Source organism: Vespula vulgaris, chromosome 3 (assembly GCF_905475345.1).
Source record: "Vespula vulgaris chromosome 3, iyVesVulg1.1, whole genome shotgun sequence".
Lineage (NCBI taxonomy): Eukaryota > Metazoa > Arthropoda > Insecta > Hymenoptera > Vespidae > Vespula > Vespula vulgaris.
This window is the reverse complement of record NC_066588.1, coordinates 7,335,328-7,350,572: the sequence shown is the minus strand read 5'-3', so window position 1 is coordinate 7,350,572 and position 15,245 is coordinate 7,335,328. Positions and strand designations below refer to the sequence as shown.

At 40.3% G+C, this 15,245-nt stretch overlaps 1 protein-coding gene and 1 long non-coding RNA gene across 6 annotated transcripts in view; one reads left to right on the top strand and one right to left on the bottom strand.

Moving 5' to 3' along the window:
• Nucleotides 1-15,245, bottom strand: part of LOC127062112 (nucleolysin TIAR) — a 387,317-nt gene that overhangs the window by 271,940 nt on the left and 100,132 nt on the right. Inside the window, exon 1 of one of the 5 annotated variants that reach the window (XM_050989798.1) lies at nt 11,977-12,033. The exons of 3 other annotated variants lie outside the window; for them this stretch is intronic. The gene's annotated coding sequence lies outside the window, so the exon portion shown is untranslated. Of the gene's footprint in view, nt 1-8,644; nt 8,664-11,976; nt 12,034-15,245 lie in introns of those variants that run through there. One more of the 5 variants, XM_050989796.1, reaches the window with a different exon arrangement.
• On the top strand, nt 4,870-12,191 carry LOC127062128 (uncharacterized). The gene is made up of 4 exons (XR_007781070.1): nt 4,870-6,919; nt 10,038-10,127; nt 10,927-11,024; nt 11,864-12,191. It is a non-coding gene; the product is annotated as an uncharacterized LOC127062128 (long non-coding RNA).

The window sequence follows — 15,245 nt, the reverse complement described above, 5'->3', positions numbered from 1 at the left end:
TCATCGCATCGTACCTTGCCCTCGGCAAATAGCTATGTAACCCTACCGTATTCGCTCTCTCGTTCTCTCTAGCTTTATCTATTTACTTCTATCTCAACATTATAGTCGTATATTTTAACGCGATGAGGACTTACCCTCGAACCATGTTAATAGTTAACATCATTTATCCATTCTTTCTTATCAATTGGATCTACATCATTTTTCTTTCGATCGAATAAATCGAATAATAGGAGGATAATAGAGACGAATCTTTTAGACGGGATATCGTCCACGTTAGTCGAGATTAGTTAACAACCCTTATCGATTTATATTTAAGAGAAAATTGTTTGAATTCGATCCTCGAAACAATGCGGAAAATCTCTCTTTGTATGAGCTGTATTTATTGTTTCGAAAGAAGATCTCCTGTTTCAATAAGTTGTCCAGTTTTTCTCCGCTACTTCACTTTGCAATAACCTTTGCGCACGTTTCGCGAAACGGCGCTCTTTCTTTGATGATAGTAAGCGCTCCCATCCAAGATTTATTTAACTCATATCTACCATTTCGCGCAAACGCTTCCACCTATCGTCTTCGTCGCATGGCCATTAAAGCGTCCACGTACGTGCTCCCTTTTTCTCCGGCGACAATTTCCGAAAATTTTGCCATCTGCGTGGGGTCGATTCGGATATGACATGAGAGGAAGAAGAAAAAATGATATTGCCTGCCGGTACATAGAGCGTGTTCCCCGTAGTTTTCTGGGGAAACGAAAATATAACGCGAGAAATTTGATCCTCGGTGACGTTACTTTTTCTTAAAATGATTAACGATGATATTACGAAATACATTCGGAAATGACAAAAGTCAACGAGTCCGTTCTTTTAAATAATCATATTAGACATTTTAATGAATAACTTGTAGAAGAATAGACAGACAAGTAAATTTTAACGTAAATCTCATTAATCTTTCTAGAGAGAAATACGTAAAACCCTTTCCTTTTTTCGCCTCGTTTCCTCATCTCAGGATGAGACTACATTAACGTAAAAGTAAATTAAATTAAATATCACAGATTACTAAGCTGAACATTAAATCACCCTTTGTATCTTTCGGAGAAAAAACATTCCAACGAAGATTCCGAATTGATCTTGATATAAATGATACCGTAATACGAAGAAATGTAAATTACATCGATTTAAGAATACGTAAATATGAACATAGTTAAGAGAAAAGAAAATAAGATGTGTTATATAAAACAGTCATGATATTGTTCCATGTACAAATATCAAATTAAGAAAAACAAAAACATTGTAAAATACGAATTTTATATATAATAACATCGCAAGTTGAAACGCTCTATTGAAAAAAAGATCCAAATCTGTCCATGAAGAATTGGATGGACCGCTCGCGCGCACGTGGACGATACCATGCGGAAGGAGAATATCAAAGGCATTCAATTCCGCAAAATTTTGTTTGCAGAGAGAATAAAGGGAAATGCGGAGCTCCTCCGACGGTATTTGTAACTAGCATTGCTTGCGGATCCGTCTACGAAGCGTCTCGTTTCTCGTTTCGAAATTGCATCTTCGAGGCATGTACAGAGTGAGTAAAAGAGAGAGAGAGAGAGAGAGAAATGAAGAAGATGAAGGAGAGAAGGAGAGAGAGAAAGCGTGCCGCGACGACGATCGACGATCTTGTCGCCTCGGCAAAGTGAATATTTGCATATTAATGTGATTACGGAAGACATTCGCGAAAGGGACAGCTTGTGCACAGGCAGATGGAAAGAGGGAAAGAGACTAACGGAGGGTAGGAACGAAAGCGAAATACCATGAGTAACAAGAAGAGAGACAAAGCGACTTTGAAGATATCAGAGACGAGAGAAAGAGAGGCCTGCTGAGATAGGGTCGAGGGAAATGAATCACATCATTATGAATAATAATACGCCCTGTCTATCGTACTTTCTCTCTTTCTCCCTCTCTTTATCTCTCCCTTTCTCTTTCTCTCCTTCTGGTTGTCTGGTTATTAATAGTAATGACTTAGCAAGGGTTTTTGCTTGGATGGTGGTAAGGGTGGTTGTGTCGTGTAAAACACGCACTACTCTTTCGCTAACTCCTTCTCCTCCATCTCACCGTCCAAACGTCCTACTTCTTCCCGTCCCTTATCCATCAACTACGCCTAATACAAACGTAAATAGTCCTTCGTTTCTCTCTCTCTCTTTCTCTCTTTCTGTGTTTCTTCCTCTTTCCCCTTTCGTTCTAACCCATCCTAGTATATATGGAATCCTCTCGTGTAACGCCGCAGGAAAAGCGTGTAAAATATTTCGCGAGAGCCTGGTTCCTACAGCTGCTCGAGCTCGCCAACAAGCATCTCCCTCTCTCTCTCTCTCTGTCTCTCTCTGTCTCTCTTTGATTGCTATGCAGCTGTATGTCGAGTGCATTGCGAGACCGATGGAGCAATGTAAACACCCTCGCGGCTCGTTGTCACGAGTCGTGGAGTGCAGTTTCCATGTTCTCCAGTTTCGTTTTCAAAAAAGGGAGTTAAAAAAGGAAACGCTATAATGATTAACGAATATTAATTCTTTTGATGTATTGTATAGAAAATTAATGTCTCATGACGATGATTAAAAAGTTTCTTTCTAATTTCCTAAATGTTTAGCTTGGATTAGATGTTATTAAATTTTAATTATTAGTCGAGTATAATCTTTATGAAGATTCAAGCTTACGTGACGATACGATATGAGACTTGGACGAAGCAGTTACGGGCGCAATGGTTTTCCGGTGTTCGATTATCAAAGGGCTGTAAGCGGATCCACGCGGACCATGATGAACCCGGATCTGGTTACTCTGATATTAAATCCCCCTTTAAAACTACACACTCCGTCCAGCTCATATCTACCGAGTCGAGTCTTCATTCATTTAAGCAAGAATAACCATAGTAGAACAAAGGGGGACTGGCCTCGAATAACTTTATTATTTTTCCGAAAGAGAATAAGCGTAAAATCTCGACGTTGACTTTTCTCGTGAAATATTTCAAGTCCGAGTGAGGTCATAAATTCGCAACGATATCTATGATCGTACTTTTCCTACTCTTTCGTTTCTCCTTTCGTTGATTGCACCAGACAAAGAGAGAGAGAGAGAGAGAGAGAGAGAGAGAGAGAGAGAGAGAAAGCGAATGAGAATAGAACAAAATCGTTAGGTTTAGTAACACGTACGGTATCCTGATAAAATTTAGATGACGTAAGGGAAGTGGTACAGTCGTTGAAAGATAAATAAGGAAATAATATTGACAGAAGAACTAAGTATACTCTAAGGGCTTAGCATAATTACATCGACACGCTTAATAATGAAAAATGGGAATACCGAAGAGAAATAAATTAGAAATGACATTGCTCGTGACTACCGTCTTCTTTAGCATTAACGATGAGCTATGCACGCGAACGAATACAAACCAGGAAAAAGAAAGAGAAAGTTGTAACGTTATACATGTAATCGTAAGAAATATACACATACATATATGCCAATAGAATCGTTCATTTCTACGGTCCTGTGCCATGTCGCCCTTAGATTCAAGAAAGAAAAAGGGAGAAAAAGAGAAAAGGAAACGAATGCATTTATTCCACCCCTAAAAATAATGATAGCGTGAGCCGACACCGCGGTGAAATTCCAAAACCGAATGCAAAGTACTCGAGAGCTTGGAGTCGTAGAAAAAGTTGAAAAGTGGTCTGGTTGAAAGAGGTGAACGGGATGTGGAAGGTAAGAGAGTGCCGAAGTCAGACGCAAGCCAGAGTCGAAAGAAAAGGACAGGCACGCTCGCTGCATTACTTTGTACAAATAACGCTCGCCGCTGTAATTTGCGAAATTCCCGTTATTTTACATTTTAAACTAGAAAATAAAACGGCCTAGCTGGCGGCCGCTTATCCGTCCAGCGCGATCTCGATCGTATCGCCCTCAGTCACGCTTACCCTGCTACAAGCCGAGCACGACTGCTCTGAAAATTACTGTACTACCCTATGTGGCGTGAGTATTATTTTTTCCTGCTTCCTACCTTTCTACTTTCCCTTCCTACCGCCTACCACCACCTACTTTCCTTCGATCTTTCCTGCGTCCTTTCGTCTTTCATTTATATATCTTCTTTATTCGTACGTGCGCTTGAAATTTGAAAGAGATTTAACTCGAGTGTTCGCTCTGGCGGAGCCCGCGTAAAAGTTCGAAAATTTTATCGGTAAAAGATGACACTCCACTTTACCAACATAGGGGTGGTTAGCATTTCACTTTTTTGAGGAAAAACCGAACGCTGTCGCCATCCTACGGACGATGGCCGAACTACGGATGCTTTTCCAACGTCGGAGGGGATGTAGGGGTAGTTCGACGTTTCTACAGTAAGGGGTGTCTTGGGTCGAAGTGGGGGAACGCTGTACAAGTCCATGTTACCCTCTTCGGAATTTTCTTCTTACTCGTTACTTTTTAGACCCGTAAAAAATTACTGACTATTGTAATAACTTAATCCTTTGACACTAATATTTTCAAAGATAATCATCCCTTAACAATAAAAAAGCATAATGAATGTTCCAATAATTGTCCTTGTAGGAATTCAACGAATTAAAAGAAATCAAATTCTTTTTAAATACCGACGCAGTTCGTTAACGTTTTACAGTTTCTTTGTTAAATGTCATATGAAAGAAATGTTGGAAGTTAACAGACTTCTTTTTAATAGATGTAAAAAAAAATTTATGTTTCTAAAGAAGCATGAAATTTTGCCTCGTGAAGAATGGGTTGCCCGTGGTGTATCCCTACCACGAAGGGTAGGTAATAGTAGTGGGGGTGAATCGATACAGCCACGATACAACGGCCGATGTCTCGAAACTCGAAATAGGAATGCGCACGCACCCCCTCCTGTCACGGGTCTATCGAGCCTCGAAACAATGTAACAGGAGCGAATCGTTCGTCGTGAACAGGTGACTCTCCCGGCACGATACACACGGCGTACATACGTATTATAGTTTTTAAACGCTAAGAAACAAAATCTCCTTAGTCAATAAATAACGTAAGTACATTTTCATACTGATCATGGAAAACGAAGGAATTTCATGTGTCATGTGGAGGTCGGCCGTTGGTGTGATTCTTTTCTCAGTAAAAGTTCCTCGCAAATTTTTTCTTGGTGCTTTACTAATCATTTCTCTTACCAGTCGTTACGATATAGTGATTTTAAGAGTGATTGCTCCTTCGTTTCGTGTATATCGGTGATAGACGAATTATAAATTAACCATTGTCATTAACATCACCGAAGTTATATCAATTAATTGTCATTCTCTCTCTCTCTCTCTCTCTCTCTCTCTCTCTCTCTCTCTCTCTCTCTCTCTCTCTCTCTCTCTCTCTCTCTCTCTCTCTCTCTCTCTCTCTCTCTCTAAATATTATAGCACGTTTCTTTTTTCTTTTAATTACGTCAGTTTTATAAATAAGAAGTATTCCAATCGTATAACGAATGAATGTTACTCTATAATCAATAATTTTTAAATACGATTAAATCAAATACGATTCAAGAATAAACAGTAAAAATAAACAGTTAATATAGTACATTATATATAGGTTGAACGTAACGTCGATCTGTAACATCATCAGTCATTTCGAGTAAACGTAAATACGTGCTATCACGATAAAAAAGAGAGGGAGGCTTGCAAATAAAGGCATTGACGATAGCGAGCTTGTACACGATCTAATCGGCCTACCTAACTGAACCGTATCTCTTTTTATAGTCGATAGAACGATTTACGATTCTAATGTCATCTTAAACGGCCGACAACGAACGTTTGACTAATGATTTTTCTCTTTTTAGCAGTCTCTTTGTACATCTCATTCGGAAAACTACAAAATAATATATTAGAAGTTGAATTCGTTATCCGTTCAAACTGTAATGTATCAATTAACGTGCTCTTTCAAAAAATATAAAAGATGAGTACAATAAAAAAATCATCAAAGTAGTGAATCAAACGCATTTCTTTACAAATCGTTATAAAACTAAAAATAATAAGACGAAGATCGATATAAAAGTTTAACAGGATCATCTTCGTGGTCGTTCGCGCGAGCACTATACTCCGAAAATGTTTCTGTATCGGTATAGAGGGAAAGGCAAAAGAGAGAGGGAGTAAAATGGGCAGAAGGTCTCGCGGGAGCAATAACCGTAAAACGCGCGAGAGTGTATGCGTGTATGTGTGTATATGGGCGATGTGTGTGCGTACGAGTTAGTATTTGTGATGGGTGGTTAAAGTGTCAGGGCGAAGGCAACGATACAAGTTCGAGATGCATGGTACTCGAGAGCGATCGAGATCTAAGGGGAAAGCTGATGGATCGAGTGTGAGCAACGAATAAAGCAGCTGTCCGATAGAGAGAGAGAGAGAGAGAGAGAGAGAGAGAGAGAGAGAGAGAGAGAGAGAGAGAGATTGAAATAGTAATAATATCGCGTTGATCCAAAAAAATAGATACGATAGAAGAAAAATAAAGATAATGATGTAATCAACTATGTATTTAATATTACAATAAAAATGTAATGTTTAAGAATTACGACCGATGAAAGAAATAAAAAAGAGAAAAAAGAAAGGACGATCGAAAATAAAAGCTCGATAGATCGTTAGCGAAGGAATCAAAAATCGATCGATTTTCCGCGTGGTCTCGAAGCGAAAGTCCAGCCCTCGAGTTTCGCGATATTCGACGTATACCTAGAGGGACAACCACCCTTGCCACCCCCGTCGTTCACTCGAACGCGAATGTGCGAGCGGTCGGGCTTCTATAACGTACAGCGAGAGTATGCGGAGGGAGCGAGAGACAGATTAATGTGACCCCGTCACCGTTCGAACAAAGCTTCGCACAATGGCCGCACACACCGGGGACAGTGGACGGTCGCAACGACGCTCGCAACGACCTTCGCTTACGGATGGCTGGGATGGTAGCTTTGCTGGGTGAGCGCTGTGGATATATTACCCGCCACTCGTGGCTATCACCAATGAGATTCAATGCGTGATCATGTCCGTCCGGCAGAATACCCGCGCTTTCTTTCTTCCGTCCGCTTCGATACAAGCAGAAATTCTATGGGATAGTCATTCTTCTCCTTCTTTCTTTCTTTTTTTTTTGTACTCTTTTTCTCTTTCCTTTTCTTTCTTTATCTTTTCATCCTACCTTGTCTCGTGTCATCCCTTTAATCGCTTTAAAATTTGACTATAGGATGATAACAACGGACGAAGAACAAAAGGATAGTGCAAATATGTTCTTTCTTTTTTCTTTTCATCCCCTTTCAAAGATTAATTCTAATCCGCTCGAATTAGACTTTGTCCGCGATCATTTTGTACTCTTTAATTTGTTTTTTTTTGTTTTCTTTTTTTTCTTTTTTTTTTAACGAAAGATCACTAATTTCCGTCCGACTAATCCTTGGGATTTACTACTTGCGCGTTCTCCAAACCGTTCTCCTCGATTATGCCCTCGTACTTTCTCTCATATTTTCTCGATCACACTCAGTCCTACTACGTGAAAGGGGGGCGACGATAGTTGTGACCACACCCCCCGGGCGTGGGTTTTCCTGCGCGCGCAGAAAACTCTTACTTCTTATCGGAGGGACTTCCTATCCTGGCTCACATTCTGCGAGACGATAGCGAGGAGGATAGATGATACGCAAACTGGTTCTGAGAAAAGGATCGGACACGAATCTCCAACTTTCATCTTCTTTCTCTTCCTCTCTCTCTCTCTCTTTCTTTTTCTTTTCGGATCAATCTCGAGAAAGCGTATCGAGGGATGACGAGTTTTCATGCTATAAACATTGTCCTCCCTTCTCAACGGAAAAATCATAAAATAAACAATGGCGATCGAGTTGCGAAAGGGAGAATCATAGTAGTACACGTAATTTGAAGAAACTGATGCGTTTCACAGATTCAGAATATTGTAACGACAACGATAAAACATAATAGAAGATATCTCGTTTCTTATTAGATACACTTATATTAAAAAGAAGAAAATATTTTATCTCACAGAATAATCGTAGAAATTTAATCCTTCCTTTCTTTTTAATTTCGAAGAAGTAAGTACGATCAAATAGATTGTGGCACGATTGGTCGGCCAAGGATGTTAGTTTCAGGTCCTTTCCTCCTATTTTCGCGATGGTCTCCATTAAATCACTGGAAAATCTGTTCCAGTGCCGAGCGGCATGGTCGACACGCCAGTGGAGAATAAAGAGGGGCTTATTATAAGCGATGGTAATTCTCGAATAAATAACCGCGGACTTGCGCGAAGATCGAGAAGAGAAAGAGGGCTGTTTTAGAGAGAAAGAAAGAGGGATAGAGAGAGAGAGAGAGAGGGAGGGAGAAGGAGAAAGGGTGAGTAAAGCTTGAGCTTGGAAAGAACGACGAAAGAGAAGGAAGGAAGGAAGGAAGAAAGGGAAGAAAACGGAAGGGGGTTGAAAACGTAGGTGCTTGATTTATTTCGGTGCCGCAAAGATCTGGATCCGCGTACGTGCCCCGTGCTTCAAATTACCAACTTATAAACTCTCGTCTTCTCTCTTTCTTTCTTCTCGAAACCCTCCATATATCACTCCGTTGAACCATGCGAAAAAGCAATGTGTGGCTAAGTCGACACCTCGTCTAATCGAGCGGAATACCGTCAAAATATTTCTTTATAAATTTACAACCTTCGCGTACCTTCGCGGCCGATAAGTCCTGGTGATCATCGCGAGCATTCCTTTGTCGGTCATCTTACCTGAAACAACAGAGAGATCTTTGATAATAACGAAATATTAAATTTCTTAATTAATTTGTTACTTTATCAAAATTGTTATTAAATGACAGCTAGAAAAGAAAAGTTTGATTTACACATTGATGCATATTTATTTTAATTGATGGAAATTCGATTGTACATCGGATCGTATTAAAGAGAAGAAGATGCGACAGGGACAAACGAGGGAAGAAGATGAACGGTAAGTCGAGGTCTTGAAAGTCTAAACTTTTTACAGCAGTGTTAGCGCATTTAATTTATCTGACGATAATGGGGACGAAGTAGCAGTGTTGCGTCGTGGAGAAACGGAGAAAGAGGAGATGGAAGAAACGAAAGAGAACCGAAAGAAGAGAAGAAGGAGGAAGGGTGGAGGCTTCGAACCACGAGAAGAACAGAGAGTCCTTATTAAAATTCATTAATTTCGCCCATCTATGAAAGTTTCATTTTCATGCAAATCCGAGGAATAATCCGGCTGAAAAAAACCAATTTGAATGACTTCGGAAGAGTCGTGACGGTCGCTAGGGAAACTTGCTTGTTGTGCAAGAGTGAACGTGCGTACGCACAAATTTGTCTGTGTATGTGTGTAAGAGAGAGAAAGGTAGAATAAACGGTACGTCAAACGTGGCAGGATAAAGCGACATCGTATTCTTACTAAACGGTATTATGCAAACGACGATCCCAACGCATGAAATTTTGGCTGGCACGAAAATAAAACTAATGTGAAGGAGAAGAAAAGCTATTTTCTGCGGAGCTTCGTAAAAACGAAAAGAGAGAGAAAGGGAAAGAGAAAGAGAAAAAGAGAGAGAGAGAGAGAGAGACAGTGAAAAAAAGAGTGAGGGGTTGCTCGTGAAGAGTAGAACGAGCGAACAAATCGTCGCGACAGGAATCTGGGCCGACGTGCAATGAGTGATCGCGCGTTTCCAGCGGTAACCTCGGGAGAAGCGAAATTTTCCGACCGACAGCCACGTCAAAGCGATTTGTCGTCGGCCTTCCAAAGAGAAATGCGAGTCACTCTCCCTTCTCCCTTTTCTCTTCCTGTTGGCGGACGACGACCATTTCCTTGAGTCTCAAGAAATCGACCTTTGCTCCTGTTCGCGCCTATCTCTGGCTCCGCACACGTGCATTCACGAAAGAAACATACGCAAAGTCGAAGAAGCGCAGCCTTCCTCTGTCGTCTTTTTTTCTTCTTCTTTTCTTTTCTTTTCTTTTCTTTTCTCCTCTCTTCTTTCCTTTCCTTTTCCTTTCCTTTACTTTTCCCTTCTCTTTCTCTTTCTCTCACCATTTTCCCAGACCCTTCTTATCTGTTTGCTATTTATTTAGGAGGATCGGACGAATGGCACTCGGCTGATACCAAGCGGACAAACCCAAGCTGGATGCTAGAATCACCTCTTAAGAATACACATGCCCCAGGTGACGGCTTATCGCGTTCATGCAACATTACCCTTTCCAACCGTTATTTACTGCACTTTCCATATTCTTTCGTTACGCTCACTCTCTAAACGCGCTTTTCTTCTAACTCTCTCTCTTTCTCTCTACCTTCCTCCCTCCCTCTCTCTCTCTCTCTCTTTCTCTCTAAAGTAGTTTGAGAAATCAAAATTATTATTTGGCGTGTATTCAATTTTGTTGTATTTTTTGGTTTTACCTTGCATTTGTAAAACATTTACGTAAGCTTTCTTTTTGTAAAAATTTTACAAACAAAAGACTTAGAGTTAGAATCACGTAATAAATTTTCGTCGTTGTATAGAACTTCACCCTAAGGAACCTAAAGGGTGTTGACGATTTCGTTGGACTCAGCTCGCGTGACGGGAAGTCCTAAATGGCGTTGTCGTAAGTCGCGACGCGTTAACGATAGCGATTAATCGTTCCGACGCATTCTCCGCCGCTAAACGAAAGGATTAAATCGATACGATTAACCGCGCTCTCGAGCGTTATTTTGATTCCAACGCTTTCCCACCCACGCAGATCGTGCTTTTCACGATTATCGAATTTGCCCGTCGACTCATGCGCGTTCACGAAAGTGCATTTATTTTCAAAGAAATCGATGAATCCGCTTTATTTTCGCTCGGCCGATTTAAATATCGAATTGAGTTCGCTCTTATGCACCCAACCGTACCGTCAACCTTTCCCGAACATTGTTTTTCCTGATTTTTTTTTTACGACTGGAAACGGTGTACTATTTTTTCAAACTAAAATGAAATTTTTGCGTTAGAAGGACGAACGAGCGAAATGGTAGAATTAGTATTCTCTTAGGAAAATAAAAATGACCAATGGACGACAATGAATGGACGTTTGGATTAGAATTGACAGGTAAGGAACGAAAGAAAAATTTTATAGTCATCTTTATATATATCATCTTTATATGAATAGTCATCTTTATGAATTGCAAAGTACGAATAACATTTCGATGATTCGATTAAAATCTTTTTATTTACTTTATTGTGAAATGTAATTTGCTTAGCGTATTTAATGCTGGAATCGATTCGAACGATGCGATACGGTCGAACGATCGTTGTCGAATTTAATGCTTCAACGATTATGTTAATGCGGATAACGAAGATAACACGACCTCATGATCTACTCTCTCTCTCTCTCCCTCTCTTTATATTTTCCATGTTCTCGGTTTTCCCTTTCATACACAGTTATGCAGTTCCAGTATATTTTGCGAACACTTTCTATTCCTTTTATTTTTTTCCTGCCCTTCGATGAATCGCCCTTTTGCCTCGGCAGCATCGTTATAGTGCGCATACGCGAATCCGCATAAAAATATGCGGACTTCCGAGGCTGCACCAGTTCGCTGCATAATCATGCAGTCGATGAGCGCAAGGGAGTTAACCATGCGAGAAAGGATAGGGCAGGGAGAAAGAAATTTACGGGGATCCGCATCGAGTACGATACCATTTTCTGTCTCGTCGTATATCATTCGGTGTTCTCTTGGCTATGTCTAGCCTTCCTTTTTTTGGCATAGCTTCTGTTCAAAATGATTATTATTATTATTATTATCATCATCATCCTCATCATCATCATCATCATCCTCATCATTATTGTTACTATTATTATTTATTTGTTTATCATCACAAGTTAAATAATTTTAATTGTAATTAAAACTTTGTATATCTAGGGTAGTAATAGCTGTCGTATTTTGATAGGTTTGTATATCATGAAATAAATCGATGAATATCGGAACGATTTTGAGCTATCCGACAAATCGACAGAGAAAGATACTCGATAAGGGGATACACGGAGTTTCCATTCGTCTTACCTTAGCGAATCGGAGGTCTGCCGGCTGTCAGGATAAAGGATGTTTAGGACAGTTGGCTGAGTTCGACGATCGATGAACCTCTTCTTCCTGTCAAAACACCACATACAACGGTTACCGTTCCTTTTAAGAGATATGGACAACTCTCGAGGGAAGAAATTGTAGGACGATGAATCAAGAGTGAAAAGGTGTCGAACGATGGCTGTCGGCCATTATTGTCGTTCCTTTTTCGACTATAATACGTCTATATTTTCGTTATTGCAATGGTCGAAGAAAAGACATTTAGTAATTGTTTTCGCGTTATCCGTTTGTTTGAAGTTCTGAAAGGACAACGAAAAGAGAAAAGGAAGAAAGATAGAACGTCCCTCTGGCTCGATTTTACGCAAGAAGAACGAACGAAGCGTAGCTCTGCTTTCTCAAGGATAAAAGAAGCCGATATGGTCGATATACGAGCGTAACTCTTATCGCGAAGAAGCCGGCGCGTGGAAGAAGAAACATCCCTCGTAAATATAAAAGGTATAAAAGCTACCCTTTTGATGGAGTGCCTTCTTAAGGGTCAAACTGGTATCGGCCAGTACGTTCACCGCAAGATGACCAAGAGGATCGAGTAGAAAGGTCAACGGATATGCGGAGAGTAGGCCTTCGAATCGTGCTTAACCACCATTATTTTACGGTCTTCGTATTCTGTTTAAAATCTACCCCATAAAATACAAAGCACACTGTCATTCTATTTAGCGCGTATTTCCGAGACGTGGAATTAATTTTATACACGATATAAGTAATCGATACCGTGTATTGCACAAAGCACATAATTTTATCCAGGATAATTTATATATAAGACCGTAGAGTTTTATTATAAAATTTTCTTTAGAAAAGTTCGACGTATATAAATTGTAACGATCGAGAAGAGTTTTTATTTAAGGGTGACACAAGTTCGCTGAACCGCGTATCTATAATAAAATACTTCGTAATTCGATATGTTTTTTCGAATTGTTAACAAACGACATCGAACATGAATAAGAAATACCAATTGGAAATTCGAGGACGGTAGAGCCGATATCGTTTTCATTTTCACCCCCTGGCAATATAGAAAGCTATTTGTCTCCGTAGACGATTCGAACGGATACGATGCGATGATAGAAAGCATCATCGAAATTCAGAAGAAAGCGTCGCAAGATATTCCCATTTCCTACGCGCCATTCTGGTCATATGGTATCGCGTGTCACCCTGTTTGCTTAAGGATATCAACGAGAAACGCAGCAGTAGCTCTTGCTCGCCAGCTAGGGGTGAATAACTTATGTTTACCCGCATGAATTCTCATATTCAGGGTGATTTAAAGTTGCAACTTTTCACGGCGCTAAGCGATAACAAGCTTGAATAGACCTGTCATTTAAACGACGGTCTCTTAAAAAATCACTTTTCAAGATTTCACTTTCTCTTTCTTTCACATACACCGATATATCCAAATATTTGAAAAAAGAAAAATATAAAGAGAATTTTAAGTGCGAACTCGTGCTCGTTCGTTTAGATTCTAAACATATTTAAATATCCGAGGGAAATGGACGTCTTTTAAATCACTCCTGATATAATTATACATGGCAAGGAACGATGGTGACTATTTATGGGAAATGTATGTTGGGAAAGGATATTAAATAAAAATAATTTCTATAAACCGCGTAGTCGGAGTATTCACGAACGAGCGAACGGTAGAGAGTGCGTATAAGCCGGAGGATATAAAAGGTTAGCATAGCTAATGTATATGGTGGAGCGAGCAGTCAACTCGAGTCTCGTCATATCCGTTGCACTTTTACATAGTCGATCTTCAAGACCGTAGATGATGTATTTTGTTAATGCACCGTATGCGTCATAGAAACTATACGCGAATGTATATCAAGGGAGACATACCACTGAGACGTTATATTTTTGGAAAGTAACCATCCAGCCACATCTAGTGCGTCGGCCATAAAGCCGTTTTATTTCTTCGGGGGCGGTTTTAAAATTCCACTACTGAAATGGCACGTGTGTGAGGGTAGAAAAAGGAGTAGGAGGAGGAAGAGAAAGAGAGAGAGAGAGAGAAAGAGACAGACAGAGTAAAAAGAATCGGAAAAGAGAGAGATAGGCGTGTCCGTGTTGGAAAGAGCGAAACAGAGAGAGAGAGAGAGAGAGAGAGAGAGAGAGAGAGAGAAAGGGGGAGTCAGATAGAGAGACGTAAACTCAGTGAGTGAGTCGAGGAACAGCAAAAGAGGGCATGCGGAGAGTAAAACGAAAGACGTATGTATGCGTTTGTCTGTGTACACCCGCGTACGTACCTTCCACATCCCTTTTTAGTCCTGAATTCGGTGGGGCTTCGCTCATACATATGGGACCAATTTACAAAAATTATTCAGAAACCAAGACATTCCGGGTGTGCCTACGCGCCGTTTTTCGTGGCACCGTTGGAACGCATACATCGTCTATAGGATTTGGGAGATTTCGAGAGAAACCGAGAGAATGTAGCAAAAAAACATGAAGAGGAATGAAAAAAAAAAGGAGAGAGAAAAAGAAAGAATGGTACGGTTGTGTCGATCGACTCTTTAACATTTGCACGCATAAAAACGTGTTTGCGATTTTTATTATTATATCGCGATTATCTCGACGATCGATATAAAGGTATCGTAAAAGATTTTTGGAAAAGCGCGAGGATGTATTTCGTGGACACCGTGTAGGTTTTATAAAAATCTTTTCATAGCTATGCACGTTCCACAGTCGCAAAGCAGATAAAGAGATGAGAAGCAGAAAGAAGAAAGCACGAGGAGCGTGAGAGAAAGCGAAAGAAAGAGAGTAGAAGAAGAGAGAAAGAGGGTGAGAAAGGGGCTTATGAGAATGCCTTGCTACACTAAATAAATAAAGCAAAACGTACAGTAGGGCGTGTACCTGAGACTAAAAAAGTAAACCAAAGAATTGTCGGGCTTCCAGGTGGCCGAAGAGAGAAGACAATGGGTGGGTGGAGGAAGGAGAGAAAAGTATCCGAGAAGAAGAACGCGAGAGAAAGAGAAAGAAGAAACAAAAGCCCGCGGGTGACCCGCCCGACTTTGCGAAATAAAAACTCACTTTACGGGGAACTTTTATTGCGAGCTCAACGTTTCTTTTGTATCCCTTTGCCTGTACGCTACAGCGCTTTCAATCGGTTCAACGAATACATAGTTTACCAATGGTCGCGTTGAGAATACCGCCTTTTTCTCTTCCCTAACAACCTCTATCTTTTGCTTTCTACCATTTTCTCGTTTCATTTT